Genomic DNA, 21473 nt, shown 5'->3' on the forward strand with positions numbered 1-21473 from the left:
CATGTTTATATATATATATATAATATATTTTAAAATAGTAATTCTGCTGAACATAATGGTAAATAAAACATTTCCTTACAGGGATTGAACAATATCTGGGTCTTAGCATAAAATGAATCTGCATGTCTTTTGCAGACACCTGACTGGGTGCAATGGAGGGAGATAGGATAGCAGCAAATCCTGAGCAAACACTTCTCCAGAGGTGGAGGGTACAGGTTTGTCCTGGTGTTAACGTGGTTTTATCAACTTGGCTCAGATGAAATGGGAGAGAAGAGAACATTGTGTGTGTATGAAATACTGCATTGGTATATTTGAGGATGAAGTGATGAGGGACAGAATGAAAGCCTTGAAACTTAAAACAGGAAAAGAGACATTGGGAGGGAGAATGAAGAATAGTGGCACATCCCCTGCTGTTTTTTTTACCATATGTTGAGAACATAGTGCCTTGGGTCTGGGTCTCAGAAATATTTAATTTTAAACATATTTTTGCTGTTCAAAAGAGCATAGTGCAGGGTACTTTTACAGCAGATCTGTGTTTCTGACAATAATTTAGGCGAAGCCAAGACAAAATATATGTGTGTATTTTGTGGTGCCTTTTTAATGTCTCCTGTTTTTTTCTGTTGTGTATCACGTGGTAATATAGGATTCCACCATTTCTTCTGTGACACCTACAGAATCCAGTCTCATGCTTCCCCTATGTGGTGGGCAAAGCAGCACAGTTCACTGGAAATTTTGTTTTAAATGTTTGCTTATAGCAGTGATAGAGGGTAAGATGTAGATCTAAGTCTGAAAAAATGTCAGATTGTTTTGTGGAATTTATTGTGGTGAAAGGAGGTGAAGAGCACAGGAAATTGAACTTGAGAACACTTTGGATGTAGAACAGTTCATTGCAGGGCACAGCCCTTCCAGTGGAAGGCTGGACTCTTGGACATTGACATTTGGGGGTGCAAAATAATTCATAAACATCAACTCACTGCATGAGGAAAAAGGGAATTTTCCAGTCATTTGTTCTCCTTTGTGGCATTTTAATTTGTCATTACATCCATACTTCAAGTTGTGGTGGTAAATGTTAAAAATATTTACATTGGAGCTATTCTGGTGGATGCCTTTACTGTCCTGAATTTTGCCAAATCAAATACATGAATGTTTAATATTCCTAAATGTTTCTACAAAGCCTATAGCCACTTTAAGGGTAAAATTCAACTGCCTCTGGCTCACACTGAAGAGAAGCTCCCTTTTGAAAGAGCTATTCTTAGAAAACAGTGCTATAGAGCATGGAGCAGTGGAATTGCTATGCATAATGTTAGGGCAATTTCTTTTTGCCTTTAGGTGATATGACCAGCTGACATTTCAACAGAAGGATCCTTCAGAGCAATACAGAGAATTTGATGTGACAGTGTCTCTGAGTCAAGCACTGAACTTAAAAAAGTATTCCTTATGTATACAACATATGTACTAGCCTCCCATGTAATCAAAGAGTTTTCTCTGGCTTGTTTCCACATGTAGTTGTCTCTTTTTTTTGTCCTCATTTTTATTTTGACTGATGCATACTTAAATGATCTCACTTCCCATGCACGCACCACCCCCTGTGCCTGTACTTTGCAGGAGATATCTCATGCGTTGCTGTTTCTGCTTCCCCACCTCTCGTGTTTCAGTCAGGTTGATTCTCTTGCCAGGAGTGTCAGCTGGGGCAATACTGTAAGTGCAGGAGAGCTAGCAGCTCCTTGCTTCTGAGAGGGTGATAGCAGGAAATGTCACAGCCTGTCCTCATCAGTTTGGATTAAAGCTGGGGTGGAATATTTGGCCAATGCACTAAACACGAAGTAGAGCATGTTGGAAATGTGCAGTCTGAAGAGTTACATCAGCAAAGGAACTGGCAAATAAGTCTTTATGAAGAAAATAGACAACCTGAGTTGACTCTCCCTAAATAAAAATAAGTTTTATTTTGGTGGTGTTTTTTTTGGTTGGTCTTTTTTATTTTCCTTTTTTTTTTCCTCTGAAAACACTCTTCACCTAATATTCCTGAAAACAGATAATGAAAGGAAGAAATTTTTAGGATGCTGGATTTCAGTTTCTTTCAATGAATGGGATTGAAGCACATAATTTCTCCACAATGAAATCTTACCCCATTGCTCTCTTGAATTCAGAGTTTCTTATTTCCAAGACTCTCTCTGGTTTATTTGATAAACTTGATGGGTTCTTCTGCTTTCCCAGAGCAACAAACAGTTTTTCTGACTGGGGGAGGGCAGAAAAGATGCAAACCCAGAGCAGTTATTTAAAAGCATGGATTTCCTCCTTTGTGGCTTGGCAATCTTCATTCTGGTCAACCTAGCAGTATCTGGGTGAGAAAGGGTTCTTCAGGGATTGCAGTTGGTTTCCCTTTGCTTCTTTGAACACCAAAATAACACACAGGTGACTCCAAGTGACAATCCCTGTAGAAGAACAGATATCTGCTGTGACCTTCTAGTCAGCTCTGACTGGGTCACTGATTGACTTTGATTACAGTGTTAGCCATTTTCCATGTTAAGTAATTTATGTGTTATTTTTGTGTTGCATTGTAACAAAGCCACTGCTTTTTGATCTCTAAGGTGGATGATGCTGCTGTTCATAGAAGCAGAAATTCTGAAAGTCATAAATGATCACGAGGTGTAACAATGCTGTACTGTACAGATGTTTTACAATAAACAAATGGGACAGAGCATTCTGTAAATTTAATGGCACATCACTTAAAACATCATATAATTACAGGGTGTAAGTTGGAATAAAAATTATACCTTTGCAGGTTAAGTAAAGAATGGCTAATAAAATTGTAACAGACATACATTATACAGCATGGGGTTCATAATGAATAATTGGTAGGTTATTAGTGCTTAACAGATTAAGGGTACTTCCATTTATTACTCTGTTCCACTAAGGATGAGCATTAATTTTTTTTAAAAGCAAATTCACTGGAAACAGACAGTTTAAAATTTATGCTTGTAATGATTGCTACATGGTCCATTAAGACCACCTCTAAGTGAGCTTAATTTGTAGCAGATAAATGTACATGTCTACATATTTTTCAACGTAGTTTATGGTGCATCCTGCACAGCTGTGCCCAACTGATTAAATCCTCACAAAATTTAAATAGGAAACCCATTACATAGACAGTATTATATCCATTTATCATACACACATTTTCAATTTAACTCTCCAAGTCTTTGTGCAGGATATTTTCACTGTTTCATTAAATATGTATAGCAAGGCCATTTTCTCTTCTAGTTTGTTTTGTGCTTTTGTTTTCTGGGTTTGTTTGGATCCTCCTTTTCAGTTCTATCATCAAATAATTAAGAACTTCAGCGAACTGAACATCATCTACAACAATTATCTCAGTAATGATCCTAGATGTGACAGTCACTTAAAATCCTAGATCAAGAGAGCTCTAGAGAAGACAAGCAGGGCTATAACCACTATGTAGGGAAAGGTGGTTGGTGCTAATACCCTCACTTCTCTGTCTGAATGGATTCTGGACTCTGGATTTGTTTGGAGAGATAAACATGCTGGATGCTGATAAGTGTTGGGATTACAGATGTTTCTCTCCCTTCTTCAGCATTTCCCATTAATGAACTCTGGGCATCTCCTGATTTTGTTAAAATCCTTTCTAGAATCCCATTCTGAACTGTCCAGCTTGATCTTGGCTTTAGGTGTTTTCAGTTTTGGCTTATAGAAATAGGAGTAGAAGCATTTGTCCAATTTTAGAGACAATTTTAAAGATCAAATTTAGCTGCTCTAAATTTGAAATCCCTCTTATGGTCACAGACTACAGAGTAGTTTAAAGCTGTTAACTTCACTTGCCCTGAGCCCTATGTAAAATAGATGATATGAATTCCCTGTCAGTCAAATACTGCTCTGCTTGGTGCAGACCCACAGAATTTTCTCTAGATCTGGTAAAAGTCTTGTTCTTCACATTCTGTGGTCTGCTAAATTGTGCCTCTGCAACAGGGCACACGTTTGTTAAGGTCAGTAGAGCCTGCTCTGACAGAACCCTGCAAAATAAGGGACAACTTTTGTTTAAGGTGTAGGACTAACTTTGTTTATCTGAGAATAACAATAGGGAAAGAAGACTTTAAAAGAACAAGAATAAATAATACTTGTTCATTCATGTCTGCATTCCCCTAATTAAATGCTGGAGACAGATTCTGTACTCTTCTACAAACTGAACAAACAAACAGAGCCACAAGGAAGTGTTGACCTCCAAAATCTTCAAGAGTTGACAATTTATTATGAAATGAAATAGCTGTTGAAATACCACATTTTTGGTAGGTGGCTCTGTTTTCTTCATATGTGTATAAAATCAAATCATATGGCCATTTTTTAGTAAACATGGGTATTTTAGAGAGAAATTAAAAGGATTTGGTAATTTTTCTATTCTTGGTGGGGCAAATAATGACAATGACTTAACCACCTTCCTTTTAGTCTGTCTTTGAAGCCATTAAATGATTTTTTTTTTTTCTCCCCGAAGTTGAGTGTCATTTCCTGTTCCACAGAAACACCAGAACTGCTAGGCACATGAATTAGTTTACAAACCTTTCAGATGACAGAATCTATTTTATATTCCTGTATTTTGAAATTTGTTTCACTATATTAGAATTTTGATTATACATTAGCAAAGGAAATGATTGATTTTTAATTTTTTTTTCTGATGAAAATTCTGGTTTAGCACTTTGCCAACTCGCATGACTTTTCCATAGGATTTTAATGTGGGCTAGAGCTAGTCCTGATGTTTTTCAGAGCTTTTCACACAGTTGCTCAAGCCCCTTGTTTTGACTTCTCGTTTCACTTATTTTCCTTTTAAAAAGCCAAGTCATCTCTGGGAAGAAAATAGGATTCCCAAGTAAGAACACTCAGACAGTTCCCATCTGTTCTTCCAAACATCAGCTTTGGCATAAATACAAGGGCAGACAGAGCTACATCATCCTTGGAATGTAGTGGGGAATGAACTTCCCGAGTCTTGGAGAGAGAGTGGAAATGTTTTAGGACATTTTAAGAGAAAGGAAGTTGTCCTTTATGTGAGATCATGGAGTAAAAAGAAAACATTGTTAAAATACTGAGGAATTATTTCAGTTTTACAAATACTCAGGTGCTTTGGGGGGCAGATCCCACACTTATAATCAGTGCTATTGCCTTGGCGTGGGGACTATAAACACTGGGGGAGCCAAATGCCTCTTGTAAAACAGGAAAGTGCATCTCTGAATAAGCTCTATGAATGTGATACTATGAACTTACTATCTTAGAGGATTAGAGAAATGCTTAGGAACAGAGAAATCAACCCATGGAAAAAATGTCCCAATTATTTGTTTCCATTCAAACATCACACAGCTAAAGAAGCTGGCTGAGCTGGACAGCTCTTGAACAAGCCATAGGTGAGGTCAGCTTGTAAAGACTGCTGTGAGGATTTGAACATCAAGACCTATGCTGCAGTTCATTCTGAGACAACAGTTACAGAGTTCATTTTTCTCAGTAGGAATCAGCTGTGACCAATAAAATGCTGCTTTCATGGTCTGGATAGTAGGTGGGTTCCTCAAAACATTAAAACATATTTGTCATCACAGATGTGGGAATCATTTTGAAAACGTATATGATATTATTTCTAGATTTCAGGGAGAGAATGTTTTAAAGGTTAAAGAATTATAGGAAAGAAGTTGCTTGCAGGTAAAGTTTAAAAGAGGAAATCTATTAATCAGGATTACTAGTGGCTCTCCAGTATCTGGTGATAGTTTTCACAACATTGTGTCTTTCAGCTCTGCATGGGTTTTTTGGAGCCTGGCTTGTGATATCAAGGAATTGCTGTCTGTGAGATTCTAGTGTTTATATAGTCACTCACTTCATCTACATAAAAATGATATTTGTGCTTGTGATGAAACTGTTCTTTGCATGCTTAATGGGTAAACATTTCAGCAGAAGTGTTTATTCAAAAAGGCAAAACAGTGCAACTGTATGAACCTGAGGAGGTTTGTGTCACAATCTGTTATCTTGAAACCCTACCAAGACAAACTAACTTCAGGGGAGTCTGTTTTATTTTGCTGCTGGCAGCAGAATGATTAGTTGCAGAGAAATCTTAGAGAGCTGGTTGCTGATTAAAAAAATTAGACTGCTCTCTGTTTTGTACTTTCAGAGTAATCTTCCTCACGTTTTGATTTTTGAGGAATAGCTAGAGAATTAGTACAATATCTTTAAATAATCATTGCACTTGAAATTATTAACATGGCTAATTAGAGGTATCTAAGAATCTCCCTGCCCTTCAGTCTAAGGTTAACTTTTTGCAATAAATAGATGTATGAAAAAGACAAAGTAGCTGCCTATCAGAACACAGAGGACTACATAATGTTTTTTGTAATATTTCCAGAGCAATGGAAGAATAATTGGTAAGTGGTTAGCAAAAAGAAGAAAATGACCCTTAATCTAGTGAGGATATTGAATGCAATAACATTTTGGGTCCAAATTATATTAAGTACTTAAATATTTTAATTCTCAGGTGCTAGGCTGAACTGTAACCCCAATTCCATCTTAGCTCAACCTCTATAGTTTAAATAAATTTGTCAAAGTATGGCCAATTCAGAATGCAGTTTAAGGTGAGACTGCAGCCCCAGCAGAGTCAGAGGTAGGATCATGACTTAAAGCTGAGCTAAACAGTTTAAGAGAATTCGGTGAACAAGAAAAAAATTGTGTCAATTAAAATAAATATAGAAAATATTTTCTGCATGAGAAGGGGACAAATGCAGTTAACAGTAGTTCTTAACAGGTTTTTTTTCAATGGGGATATTTCTATCCTCTAAATGATAACCAATTAAAATATATTCATGACAGAAGCTGACCTTCATGAAAATATATTTTGTCCTCAGAAGCAGGAGGTTTGATAATCATGTAGTTACCACAGCACACATAAAACACCTGGCTTGGAAAGCACAATGAATCATGTTTAATTAAACTTTGTTTCAATTGAGTTGACTTGCAGTCAAATCGGGAAGGGCTTCCATATTTTAACAACAACAAAAAAATCTTCAAATTATAGGAACATGCAAATATTACATCATTGTTCTAGAGGAAGCTGTGGTTAGGACTATTTAGGATTTTGGTGGCTTTATGGTGTTTGTGGTTTATATCATATTGCATTAACTGGACGTGTCATGAGTTGTACTCTTTGGCCCCCCTGTGTGTTACATGACTTTTGATTATTCTACAGTTTTTCTTTTCCTTTCAAAGTATCTATTTTTTTTAAACCATAACTAATACATTATGTGTCCAAACATTTCAAACACTGCTTACATATGGGAAATATGAAATGTTTACACATAACTCTGCAATGTGATATTAAACAGATTTAACACAGATGTAATGCAAACATAATAAAACCAAGTTCCTCTTAATTTAAGTCTCCTTAGAACATGAATTATTTTTAGTTAGATTGAAAACTGAAAAAAACCCACCATTTTTTCTGTATTGCCAAGCTGTTCTTCTCTATTTGTTTCCAAATCCTTCTTTAGAAGCCTTTTTTTTTCCCTCTGAAACCTTAGTGATTGTCTCTAATTTATTTCTTTCTGAATCATTGTCCCAGATCGTGTGCCTGTGAGGCTTAGCGAGCTGCTTGGAGTGGATCCCCCGTCTGTCTCATTTAGGGGCTCTTTACCATTGTGTGCCAACAGTTTTGCCCTCTGTTTTGGCCATGTGTAAAAAGAACAATGCAGAAAGTACTTTGGGTATGCAGTGTGCATAAACAGGGCTAAAGAAGGTGATCTATAATATCTCTCTGGCTGAGCAGGGAGCTGTCCAGCTGGGACCAATTTTGTGGTGTTGCCATCCTCTGGAGGATATTTCTTTCTTTACGATTTCTTGGGTCACAAAAAAAAATGCACAGAGCTGGTGCAGAGAAAGCAGAAGGGAGAAGAATGAAGCGTTGGCTGGGTGGCAGTAGAAGGGAAATGCTTACAGGTCCTAAACTTGTAAATTATTTATGTTTGAGCAAAAGCCACCACTCAGTGTTAAAGGTCAGGTTCCAATCTTGCCCTTTGAATTTATCAGCTTTCATTTCCTAATTTCCAGTGACTGTGAGCTGTGGAAGTTTATGGACATACACACTAGCACTTATATACCCCAGCAGCTTCTGGACACCTGCCAGCAGCTGGATATTCTGAATAACTCAATCTGTGCAGTGGAGCAGGGCAGAGGGTCTGGTTCTGCCTGTTCCATTGGTGCAGGCACACCTGGAAACATCCAGTTAAAAAATGTTCACTGCTGAAGTCCCTTGTGGCCAGTGACATCTTCTAAAAGCTTCTCAGGAGAAGCATATTCTTACCAAGTTCCCTTTGGCAACATGAGCAATTTTTTCTGCTATATTTTGTGGCTCATCCTTTAAGGATATGCTGTGGGCTGAAATCCTATTTGCACGATTAACTTTTATTCTGTAATAACTCATTTAAAAACATCAGATGGTCTCTAAATAGGTGTTTTATTAATGTTTTGTTAAAAATAATAAATTCTGTTCCTATTAAGTCAGGATTCTGTAGCCTCTGCAATGTAACCTTGACATTTCAAAACTCTTTTAGACCTTGCAGAGACTTCCTGATAGATTGAAGAGTTTATTGTTTTATCAAAGGATGCACTCAGAGGAACTGCTGATTTTTTTATTCAAGTGCTAATGTCTTAACCCTGCTTGCACCTCAGATGTGAGTTCTGTAAAAATGTATAATAAATGTATAGTGTATATAACTATATTTTTCTTCAGAAACAAAAATGGCTTGCAAAATATAATTAGCTTTTTCTTTTAATTATGCCTGATTAATTCCAGTTATTTGATTTTGAATCCATTGTTTTCACTGATTAATTTTGTAGTGTAAGTCTTGAAGTCTAATGTAGTTGTCTGAACAAACAATCTGTTTGGAAGTGGGAGGTCACTGATACTCCTTAGTCAGGCTATTTTCTGCATGTAGTTCAGATGGCACTTAGAGAAGTGCAAAAGTTAATGAAAGCACCCAAAATCTTATGAGAGGAGTTCAAATGAATTTGTGCTGGCATATATGAACTTGTTAACCCATGAAAAGTCTCAGTCCTTCAGCTCAGAATTTATTTAATCCAGACAGAAATCCCACTGCCTGTAGAACTTGGTGAAGAGGAGGTATTTTCCTCAATTCCCTTTTACCTAGGTATATGGCATTTCTATCTTTGCTACAAAACACAAATTTAGCTTGTTATAACACCCTCCTTGAGCAGTGATGGAATCCCACTAAAATATATCTTCTGACTCAAAGTTTAACACTGTGCTTCTACTGCTGTAGCAGATATGTTGCTGTGAAAACTCTTGGTGAGTACTTATCTGGAATTATTGAAGGACTTGACCTTCTTCTGTGAAGTATTAGCAACATTATGAGTTCTTTTTTAATAGTGTTTTTGTTATCTCTGCCCTTGTGAGTCGCTTTTTCCAAATGTTATAGTTTATTAGTTTATGTGTTATTTCCATTGCAATTATAGCCAGAAACAGGAAAGGTTTTTTACCTTTTTAGCACATTGTCACCATGCATCATTTTTAGATCCTTATTTCTCCTTATTAAGGTTCTTTAAACCCTCAGCTCTCACTGGATATTGAAGCATGCTTATGATATAAAGTAGCCAAAGTTTATGGAAGGATGATGTTGCATTGGTGACACTCTGTGGTGTTTTATTGGGGTTTGTGTGTCATACATGTCATAGTTGCAATAATTGAAAGAATTTGGCCAGCTGGTCAGAGGATAAATCAGCCTATGCAAAGCACTGATGAAAACCTGGTCCCCACAAGTGTTCATGTGGCTTCAATGTTCTTGGAGCTGATGTGGCATTATTATTTTTTAGTCTGAGAGGACATATGGATTAAAATTGTAAACTCAAATATTAGGAGAGACTGGTCAGAATGTGTGGTTTCAGAGCCTTCTAGAGCAATCTGTAATTACAAAATTATCTTTTCATACTATACAATCATATTTAATGTTTAAAAAATGCTGTAGCAGTGGTTTATTTTTTATAATATTTTGAAAATATTATAAAACTTAACTATTAAAATAATTATAATAAAAGCTGATTACTGTCACTCTGAACCAATTCTGTCTGATTTCCCTGAAAAAAGGTATCTATAGGCCAGACTTAACCTTTTCTAACATTGTCAGTGGATTTCCTGGTATATAATTAAAAGCAAAATGTGACTATTTAATTCCCCAAGAAGAAATAAAAATGGTGAACTCTGAAGAATATGTATTTGGTGTATGAATAGTTGATTTTTCTTTTAAATTGGGTTTATAAGGCTATTGTTAGTAGTGTCATCTCCTATTTCACTGCATCCTTGAGAGTGGGTGTTTGCAGATGCACTATTACGAGCTATTTATTGTAATATCCTTTCTGAGTAAAGGCAGGCAGCCTGTGCTAATTGCTTTACAGAGACACTCTGTGATGTAATATAAAATGTCACTTCAGCCCTGTTCATAAAGACCTGAGTTTCCAAATGTTCAGTGCATTACAATAAGTTTTGGGTTGGGCTAAATTGCACTATTGATTTTTTTGTAATTAGGTTTTAATGAATTGTATTCACTAAAGTTTACACTTGTCAAGGGACTTCAAAGATTGGCTTGTGGTCATTTAATTCACTTTATTTTTTTTTTTTTGGTGTGTGTGTCTAACAGTAGAGACTTCCTGGAAATATTTTTTAGGTACCAGTATTTTTGTGTTAGCTTTTTTCAAGTCCAACGTCTATTTTTTCCTTTATAATATTACTAAAATATGTAAGATAATTAGAATTTGGTTTTTCCAGGAGCTGTTGAAGTATTCCACATCTTAGAAATTTGTTTTCTTATTGTTTGCTCCCCTGTATCCTTTGGATTAAGCTGCTTGACCAAAACTGGTCAATAAGGGTTTTGTTGGACTTTTGTTCTTTTATGGTGGCTTCAATTTGGATTAATCTTTATCACTGGGCACTGAAAAGCTGTTTTTCCTTGTTAATGCTTAATCAAATAACATGGCAGCAGATAATCCCCTGTTCTGATTTAGTAACACACACTGTGTATTGGGAGGTTTTCTTATGCTGTTTTATTAAATTATATGTGCTTTTGTAAGAGAAACACATGTTCTACACCGGTCTCAAAATGCTAATTTAATGATCAGCTTTGTTTGTTCTTGAAGGGTCAGGGTCTGTGATATAACTTTGTATTTATGATCCATTTCATCCTCCTAATGGAAAATCACATCTTTTTTTATGAAGTAGTTAGATAGCTTAAATGTCCCTAAAAAATTAGGGATTAGGAAATTAGGGATTCTGTACCCCTGTGTGAGATTTTCCTTTCTCTTCCCCAAGCTAATTTACTGTAATTTCCCCATGCTGGACAGTGGTCATGGATAATTTTTGCAGAGTGCAGTCATGGGTCAGGAGGGTTTTCCTGTGGTCTGAGGCAAGGCTGGATGGGTCAGGCTGATCCCTTCAGGGTAGGACAGCATCACCTCTGCTCTGGGCAGCCCTTCTCTTTGTCAGGGGTGCTCAGCCCTTCACTGTACTCCCTGGGCCTTCTCTCTCAGTGCTATTGCAGCTTGTTCCAATCTCAGCTGAACTTTCTTTTCCAGCTGCAGCAGCATCTCTGCCCTTGAATGAGCATCTCCGTGTGTCCTGTTTGCCAAGCTCCAAGCAGAGGTGCTGCTCTCAGTCTGCCCAGCCCAGGAGCAGCCTCACAGTGTTAGGGATAAACCAAAGCTAAAGCATCCCAGAGGGATGGGACATATTAGCTTCGCTCTGCTCTATCGCTTTTGGATTGGAATTTTGGGATAGAAAACTGATTTGCAATATGGAGAAACTGATGTACAAGTGGCTGGATAGAGGGACCTTCATGATTTCTTTGATGCTGACCAACTCTGTGATATTGAGTAAATAAATCACTGAATCTTGCTGTGATTTTCTTCTTCCTATATACCTTCATACCTCTATTCTACATTCTATATCCAATCTGCAATATTTCAGTCTTTCACACCAAAAAAGTAAATGTTTCTTGAAACAAAAAAAAAAGATTCCAGGTTGTTTTATTCTGTATGATTTGCACTTGCTTAGGTAAGAATAAGTCAAATTAGACTCAAACATTCACAATAATTCTAGATTGCTGAATTTTACAATTTCATTTTAGTAAGCGCTTCCATTTTGAGGATTTTTTTATCTTTCAAAATAAACATGATACATACTTTCAGTTTATTTTTAGACTTAGCCATCCCCCTGGTGAATTTATGCTGCTCTCCTTAGCTGGGAATCTATTATGTCTTCCACAATTATTTGGGCATAGCAGCCTGAATTAGGCAATTTAAAAAGACAGTTTTTACAACTGCACCTAAATACTACTTCTAAATTTGTGCATGGCCATTTCCACATAGAAATATGCACTTTGTGCGTGCGACTGTGCAGATTAAAGCCAACAATTTAGGTATATGGTGTGAGTGCACCTGCATGTAAGCCTTTATTTTAAAATTTGGTCATGCACAACTTTGCTTTTTAATTAGGTTTTCTATTTTTCTATTTGACAAAAATTTGCATATCCATATATTTGCACATTTTGTCTATTTTTAGAAAGCGTGACTAAATTGAACTTACAGAATGGTAAGGTACAGTTTGGATATGTCAAAATATGTAACTTCTGTAAATAAAGACTAGAATAGGTGTCTCAAAGTGAAGCAGGTCTGGCTAAAAAGTAGAAAAGTTCTTTGCCCTTTGGCTAAGGATTAAAATCTAGAAATCATAAAATTCAAATAAGTGTTTAAGTAAACAAAGTTTACTTACATCATTACCTTTGTCTGTTCCAAAGTCAAAAAGTTCTTTACAACAAATTTCCAAGTGTTTAATCCTTTTTAAAATACCCTAAATGGTGGTGTTTCACAAGCATACTTAGAAGACTATTACATGGTCAGATGCATCTAATTATCAGTATTTCCTTTTCAAATCCAGCCTTTGCTGTGTTGCAGCCTATTATTCCTACCCTTTGAGCCACATTAAATAGGTTTTTCTCTCTTCCCTGGCATGTTTGGGCTTAAGACACTTAAGGATACCTATGACTGATCCTTTAGCTTAGTTAAGAGAAAAAAAACTGCTCCAATAGTAGAAGATGCAGAGATACAGGATTTTTTAACTGCTGGATATAGTCTTCCTACACTGTACTGCCATGCTTTTGAATAATATGAGGTATTAAAATAGGCACTGTGTTCCTCCTTAATTCTTGAGTTAAAGTGGATTTTTTAAAACTTGATCTTTTCAATTAACTTGTGTTACAATGGTTGGATAAGGCTGAGGATTTTCAATATGTGAAAGTTGGCCTGCTTTGTAGGTTAAATATCCTCTTAACTGCTTGGTTATTTCTTCTTGATCCAGTGTCTCCAGGGGACCATGTCCACCTCATTTCCAAGGAGCAGATACTGAAATGATTTTCTGTGAGAGGTGTTGCAGTTATTTACAGCACACACACACACACAACTTTGTTGAGGATATAATTATTTCCTACCATCAGTGATTATTCTTTTTCTCTTGTTCTACCCTCTAGTTATCAACGTTTTTGTTTGTCTTGGAACTGCAGTTTTCTATGAAAAAAAGCCTGCTTTAGTCAAGATAAGGGACCAAAACCATACTAGATTGCCAGCATTCTTGAGGCAAGAAGGTTGCTTTTATCTTTGACACTTACTGATGCTCTTGTCTGCTTGTGTGTTTATACTCCATGGTGAATTGTCCTTAAAGCCCTCTCCTGTTTGAGGACAAGTTCTCTAACTGAAGACAAACAGCTTCTGCATCTCGCACATGTGAAGAGATTCCACCTCCCTGTCACAGTAAATTATCATGTGCGAATCAAGAGATTTTCAAAATGACCTTTGCAGGCTGCCCAGAGGTCTTGTGGAGTCTCCTTCCCTGGAGATACTCAAAAGCCAACCAGACAGTCCTGACTAACTCTAACTCTACAGCACCCTGCCTAGTCAGGGAGGTTGGACAAGAGGACCTCCAGTGACATTTTCCAACCTCATCCCTTTTGTGATTCTGTCCTCTAGTAAGAAAGAACCAATTTCCTTTTTAATGATATTATTATTATTATTATTAATGTTGCCTACTTTTAGAGAATAATTTCACATAGTGTTTAGAAAATAGTCTGAGGGAGTTGTATAAATATCATTGGTATTAGATCTGCAAGCATAAAGTAATTTAGTAATTACTGCCCCAGCATGGTTTATATTTAATATATTAATTATATTTGCATACATCAGGTGTAAATATGGAGACATCAATGTCATCTCGGTCAGATTTCATGAATCTGTGAGTCAGGTAAACATCTGCAGCCAGCACAAAAGTGTCCTTAGTCACATGATTTATCAGGACCAGGAAAATGCTTCTCACAACCCTTCCCTGTTAATTGAGCCAGGACATAAAATCTACAAATGTTTGACTCTTGATCCCAAACCAAGGAATCACTGTCAGGCTGTTTGCAGAGTATACCTCAAATGTGATATGTTTAAAAAAGCAGTAGAGCAGACAATTGAATACAACATTCCTAAATACTAGAGGTAAGGCCAACTAATTAAAGTCAATATTAAATATTATTGTTAAATCCTGGTTTTTCCTCAGTAAAATATATATGGCTGTTGCAGAAAACAATGTTATCCTGACAGGAAAAGTCCAAGGTTGTCTGCAAAATATTTCTCTTTTCACATTGATTGGTTTTTGTCTTGATAAAATTAATGGTGATTGTTAATGATTTTCATAATCATTACCATAAGCCAGAGCTAAAGTTCTATGAAGATAAGGAAGTTTTTAAAAGTAAATATGATTTCAGATGATCTTCACCTGCACCTAAGTACATTCCCCCTTTCTTAAAATTGTTCTCAAGCTGCCTGTGCCCCAGCCACTCTTTGCTGTTTGCCAGTTACCTCCCTGGGCAGTGCCACAAAGCATTAAAAACCTGCTCTGTAGTTGCAAGAGGCCACAGTGATCTGAGCAGGCAAAACACTCCGTACAGTGTCTTTTTCATTTTAATCAAAACCTGAAATACCCCAACATTAAAAACTGAACATTTGTCAGGATGAAAGCTTTGCCTAAGCAAATGACATTTCTACTAACAAACGTATTCTAGAAGCTGCTTATTAAATGTAGGAAAGATTGGTGCAGGCAAATAATTTGAACATTATATTGGGTGAAAGTTGCACATATTTTGCTGGATCCTTAAACTAATGTGAACTACTTGTATAGGCTTGCTGGGCTTCAGTAGACACAAGGACAGTGATCTCTAGACAGTATATTCATAGCATAATTAAAACATTCATTTCAGGGATTCCCCCAGCAAGTCCCAACAGGCAATATCATTATCACTTGAACTAACTTTGCTACTTAACAAGTTTTATGTGATGAGCTCATGGTCATGTGCTCATGGTGATGTCTAATTGGCTGAACATCTATAAGCATTTCACATGAAAATGGGCTTGAACTTACTTGTAGAATGTAATTGTGACAAATATTAAACCTGTAATGGTAATCAGGCAGTAGACTAAAGAGAAGGGTTTAAAGACTCATTTTTAGATACAGATTACAGATGATGGAGAAAGCATCTGTTTTTGCAAGTCACATTCCTTATATGTGAATATAACTGCTGTAGCTATTTTCTATTCTAATGAAGTTTCTGAATTATAAAATATATATGTTTTTCCTGTTTCCTTGATCAACAGAGATGGTCAGGATCCTTACTCTCCTCTTCACATCATCTATCTCTTGTTTATCACATTTTACAGACTACACTTTTAGTAATTCCTTGCTTCTCTATAAGAGGTCAAAAGAGAAATTCAAATGAGTCTGGGGATAAGTAATCAAGTCATCTAGTTCTTCTTCTTTAAACTGACTTTTGTTCATCAGTTGAGGTGCTGTTTCATAGGCAAGACATTCTACTTAGGCACAGAGAAACATCATCCAGGAGTAAGGTACTGATCTTCAATTTTAATGAAGTATTATGTCTTAGTCTTAAACATTTCATTTGCCATTGTTATGAGAAAAAAACAAACTAGGGCAATAAATGGTTCATCTGGATCAGCATTTTAGGAAGTTTCTTTTTGAGAAAGAAAATTCTTTTTGAATTTTCAGAAGCAGTATTTGCAGCAAAATAACATCCATTTTTTATGGTACAAAAATATCTCTTGAAAAAACAGAAATTCCCACAACATTTCAAAAGTACCTGTGTTATATATATATCAATAGACATTATTTCTTAAAACCGGAAACACTTCTATCTCATTCCATCTAGATGGGAATAGAACAGGAACTACTGGAGCTGTTTGTGTTTTCTTTCTATAAAACCAGTTAAATATTAAATGTTATTAATTGATCTTAGTTCTGAAGGTGATGTTTTCCTCTCCTGTTTCCCATAGTATCTGCAAAGGCAAAAACACTGCCAGTATTAATGAAGGGAAGCCAGTTGATATAATATTTTTTGATTTCAGTAAAGCTTTCCATACTGTATTTTACGGTGTCCTTCCAGACAAGGCATCCCTCATTCAGCTGGAGAAGCACATGGTGTGAGCAGCTGGCACAGAGGGCTGTGCTGAACGGGGCATGGCCGGGGAGGGCATTGTCCCGCTCTGCTGGGCGTGGGGCAGCCTCACCTCAAGGGCTGGGACAGCTTTGGGGGCCACAATACAGGAAAGACACTGAGCTATTGGAGTGTCCAGAGGAGGCCACGAGGATGGGGAAGGGCCTTGAGGGGAAGCCGTGTGAGGAGCGGCTGAGGGCGCTTGGTCCGTTCAGCTGGAGCAGAGGACACTGAGGGGAGGCCCCACTGAGGTAACAACTTCTTGTGAGGGGAGCAGTGGGGCAGCCCTGATCTCTGCTCTGTGACAGTGACAGGAGCCGAGGGAATGGCGTGAAATGCCTTGGGGAGGAGGTTTAGGTGGGACATCAGGAAAAGGTTCCTCACCAGAGGGTGGCTGGGCACTGAACAGGCTCCTCAGGGCAGTGGGCTCAGCACCAAACCTGACAGAGCTCAGGAAGCTCTCAGGTACAGGAGGGGATTGTGTCTGGTGAGGGACCAGGAGTTGAGCTTCAAAGATCTTTGAGGGTCCCTTCCAACTTGGGATATTCTATCAGTATTTCTGTATCCTGTGATTAAATACAGGGTATTGTAGTTATATAGACTGAAATTTATACTTACATTTTTTTGAGAAATCTAAAAAGTGAGAAATCTAAATCTAGTGAATTAGAAACTGACTTTTTTGTATGTGTAAAAAATCTGTACCTTCCTTCTGACTTTATAGTTTTGTTTATTTTAAATTGCTACTTGGAAAAGCTCTGTTTTAAATCTCCAAAATTCACTCAAAGGGAAAAAATGCAAGTTCAGACCTTCACTGAAATGAGTGTGTGACCTTTGGCTTTACCTGAAACTCATGAAGTACTTACTTTTGGGATGCATTGGTTTACTGTATCCCAAATAAAGATGTTATTATATGTCAGAGAAATTGCCCTCTAAAAATGCCCATTTCTTTCCATTGCCTATAAAGTGATTTCAGGCAACTAGCTAGATACAGATGTCTGTGCACATTCAGACACTCGATAGACATGGGGAAATCCTGCTTTTATGCTACCCTTCCCATTTTTCTCTCTTGACTTTAAGGACTGAACTCTATTGTTTATCCTCAATTAATGCATGAATGGAAACATTATTTTCGTTTGCTTTCCACTTCTATTTTTAGAAAGGAAACAACGGTTTTGAGGGAAATCTGGAGTTGGATTATATTAGTGCTCAATTACACATTATTCAGATGAGGGTAAATATTAGGGTTTCAGACTTCAACACAAGAATAATAGATTTTTTCTTTCTTTAAGGAAAATAGTCTATTTGCTTTACTGCCAAGCATTGACTCTTTCAGTATGTTCAAGCCTAGAAGGCTGAAAACAAGACAGATGTGATTCACATAGGGCTCACCAGCATGGTGCTTCAGTGTTCTGGCTTGTTGGAAAGCTTCCAGGGGATTTAGGAAAAGAACATACTGAAGAAATGTGAACCATTATTTTGCCAATTAGTTGGAAAGATGTATTTTTTAAGCATGACTCGAATTCGCTTTGTTCCTTTTTGCTTTCATCAAAATTTCCCCACACAGAAAAAAATATTTAGTCACAGACCTGTTATAATGGTTATGTATCCATCCAAAGAATTTTGAATACCCTGTTTATTAAGCGGCTTATGTGTCTCCTAGGTGATTGTAGGAATAAAGTGGCAGTATACTGCATCACAACAAGGTAAATCCATTATTACTTTAGAAAGGTAGTTGTTGGAGCCTAGTTTGTGTTTTGTACAGGGAGTTCATTCGACTATTTTAAATCTCTAAATACTAATCGCAAGACTATATGTAATAGGTTCTTCTTTTCTGGAACATGATTACTAACATATTGGCTTTGTGAGGTGCTGAAAAGGACTGTAGGAAAATATTCTTCAGTGATGCTGTTCTCCTTGCCTGGTGTCCCTAGGAGCTGGTGTCACCAAAACACAGACCAATGTGTAGGCATTTTTTCAAAAGTGTAGTTAAGTCATCATGGTTTATGTAAGATTAAGACATACCAAGTTTTCTCAATCTTTAGATGAATCTATTAGAGATGTAAAATTTTCAGATGAAAATCAGGAGTGATTTTACAGGGAGGACCTTCCAGGTTTTCCACATAGTAATAAAATATGATACAAAGCAGCACGGTGTCAATAAATCTACAGGATAAAGGTCAGGTTTACATTGATGGACAGAGCCAGCAAATACATTTGTTCCTGCAATGTCTGTGTTTTAAATGCCACCCTATGATGAACCTGGTGCAGAAATACACTTCTGGGTTTGATGAGATGTCAGTTTTGTTCAGTGCTGATCAAATAAGATGAATGAAAGTGAAACAAGAGCAAAAATATAACTTCTGTCATTTATTTTTTATGCATTACAGGAAATGGGTCAGTCAGTGAGATTTCTCTTAAACAAATAGCAATCACTGCACAATATCACCCATTGATCTATTTCACAGCAGGCAATGGCCTTTTTGTCAGAAAGGACACACAATTCAAATACCACAGAAGACGCAGAAATGCCCATGACAGGTTTAAAAAGTGTCTTCCTCTCATTTTACTTGCCAAGCCATTCTCCACAAATCAATCTTGGCTAGGCAGGGCAGGTAGAGGCAGGGCATTGCAAAATCACTTCCACATCTATAGGGAAGGCAGATATTAAAAAAATTAAAAATTACAAAGTGTAATGTAAATATTGTCAAAAGTAAAGAAAATCACCATTTAGCAAAAAATAATTTGTTTTCTGATATATACATTGAAAAACCCACCCTGGTGAATTGCAATTCTGAGTCATTTTGTGTAACTGTAGAAATCTGAAGACCCAACACTTAAGATGAGTCATGTATCCTGTCATTAATTCATCTTTATAAAATGTTATCAAATGTGAGACTTTATATATCCCATAGAACTGTAAATATTTGTTCAAAAATAATAATTTGTGGATAGAAAATGGGATGCTTCCCTTTACACTTAATTTGCTTGTGAAATTATTTAAGTGCACTATCCAGCTTTGAATGATTCCAAGTAACTTTCATGTGTCTGAAATGAGGCAACTAAATTCCAATATCACCATCTAAATAAATAAATTACTTGAGTTCCTAAGAATTTATAACCTACATGGAGGTAAATGTTATTTCCAGTTTATCACCTGTGTGTCAGCACAGCTGAAAGGCAAGACAAGAAATTCTCTCATAGTATTTTACAGTCAAATGTGGAAGGTCTCCTATAAAGGAGTTATTTATTCAAATAACTGAATTATTTCACTTTACTTGACAAGTTGCCTTTGTTGTCCATAAAATTCATAGATTATATATTCTTCTGAAGATGAGTGTTTTAATGCCATTGCACCCATAAGCACTGGGTTATTTGACCCATAAGCATCAATTGTTTTGATTTCATTCTGAAGACTTTTGTCTGTTGCTTTGGTATAACACTTATGGGAGGTAAATAATAAAGCTGTAAAACATAATGGCTATCTGAAATAACATTCCTCTACTAATGAACCAAAATGTGTGCGAAATACTGAGAGCTTCTCAGATCCAACTGAAATCCAGGTTTACAGATAGCCTGCAATCTTCACTTTATCATTTTTCTTTTTAGAGGCAAAAATAACTCACTTTCCTCTTCAAAAGAGGGGAGGAGGATAACTGCACTAAAGAAACGCAAAGAGGGTTATAGAAGCAAGTTAAAATGAGGAGAAAGAAATTTTTATGTGGCTGATTTCTTCCTGCTCTGTCCACTTGTTGGAATATATACAGATATTTAACTATTTACCATTCAGTATAAAAAGCCTGCAGACCTTAACCATGGTAACCATTCTGTCACTTGCTATTTAATATACCTGCCTAATTCTTGCAATTTTCAGCAAGACACTTAAAAGCATATGTCTTCAAAAGTGTGATCATACTGTGTAAAGTTTTCAGGAAAAAAAAGCCATACATATAATACATTTTACATTCTCAATAGTTTTGCAGCTTTTTCACAATCTTTTTAAAACTTGAAGCAGCCATAACAAGAGAAAATCTGAGAATGACTCTCATTAGGGCAAATCTTGAGCCCATGCAAATGACTTTTTACTCTTTCTCTCCACTGTATTGTAAGGACATAGCATCACTTTTATTATATCTTAATCAATAAAAATTAAACAATATTGTTATTTGAGGATTTTTACTATGCTTTCCTTTATGACTCTTTATGAAGGACTGGAGAGTACTTAAGTGATATACTCTTATGAAATTGTTAATAAATTCATAACATTTTAGGGCAATGGTACAAGATACATATTGCTATACACACTTGTATTAAATAATGAGATAATACAGAAGTAAAACAGAACCGAGACTCTTCTAAAGAACAGATAGAGATCTCCAAGATACATACCAGCTATTCTTACTGTGAAATCCTTTCTGTGGAAGGAGGATAGCTACATTTCCCTCACTAAGGCCCTGTTCTTATCTCTCAGATCTGTGAAACTGTTGCTCTCCCTAAAGCACCTTCCTTGCCATCATTACCATATGTAATTGACCTTTTAGCATTGAAAGGGACAGAGAGGATGTGGTAAGGGAGCTTTGTATATCCACACAGTGAGACTTTTGCCTGTGTTCACTTTCACCTTTGCAGAGAAAGTTGTTGAGTGTTGCAGTGACAATGAGCTTGGTGGCTGTCTTTGGGACATATTAATAGTTTAGAATATTTTGAAGACAGACAGCATTTGATGAGTGTGCAGTGGGCTATCCCATGGATTTCTTCTTACAGTGGCAAATAATTTAACTCACCTTTGCTGACTAAGCAGTTGTTTTCATATAAGATTTCCAGTAGTACCTTATAAATGACTTTAATTTACAGTGCATTACATGTCTATGCCCCTAAATCCCCATGCAATAATTTGTA

At 36.6% G+C, this 21473-nt stretch overlaps 1 long non-coding RNA gene across 5 annotated transcripts in view; it reads left to right on the forward strand.

Annotated features, from left to right (window-relative positions):
- LOC111934629 (uncharacterized) overlaps nucleotides 1–21473 on the forward strand; it is a 207760-nt gene that overhangs the window by 125389 nt on the left and 60898 nt on the right. Inside the window, exon 3 of one of the 5 annotated variants that reach the window (XR_015275236.1) lies at nucleotides 13563–13668. The exons of the other annotated variants lie outside the window; for them this stretch is intronic. This is a non-coding gene — a long non-coding RNA (uncharacterized LOC111934629). The remainder of the gene's footprint in view (nucleotides 1–13562; nucleotides 13669–21473) is intronic. 5 annotated transcript variants of the gene reach the window in all.

This window comes from Cyanistes caeruleus, chromosome 12 (assembly GCF_971803275.1).
Source record: "Cyanistes caeruleus chromosome 12, bCyaCae1.hap1.1, whole genome shotgun sequence".
Lineage (NCBI taxonomy): Eukaryota > Metazoa > Chordata > Aves > Passeriformes > Paridae > Cyanistes > Cyanistes caeruleus.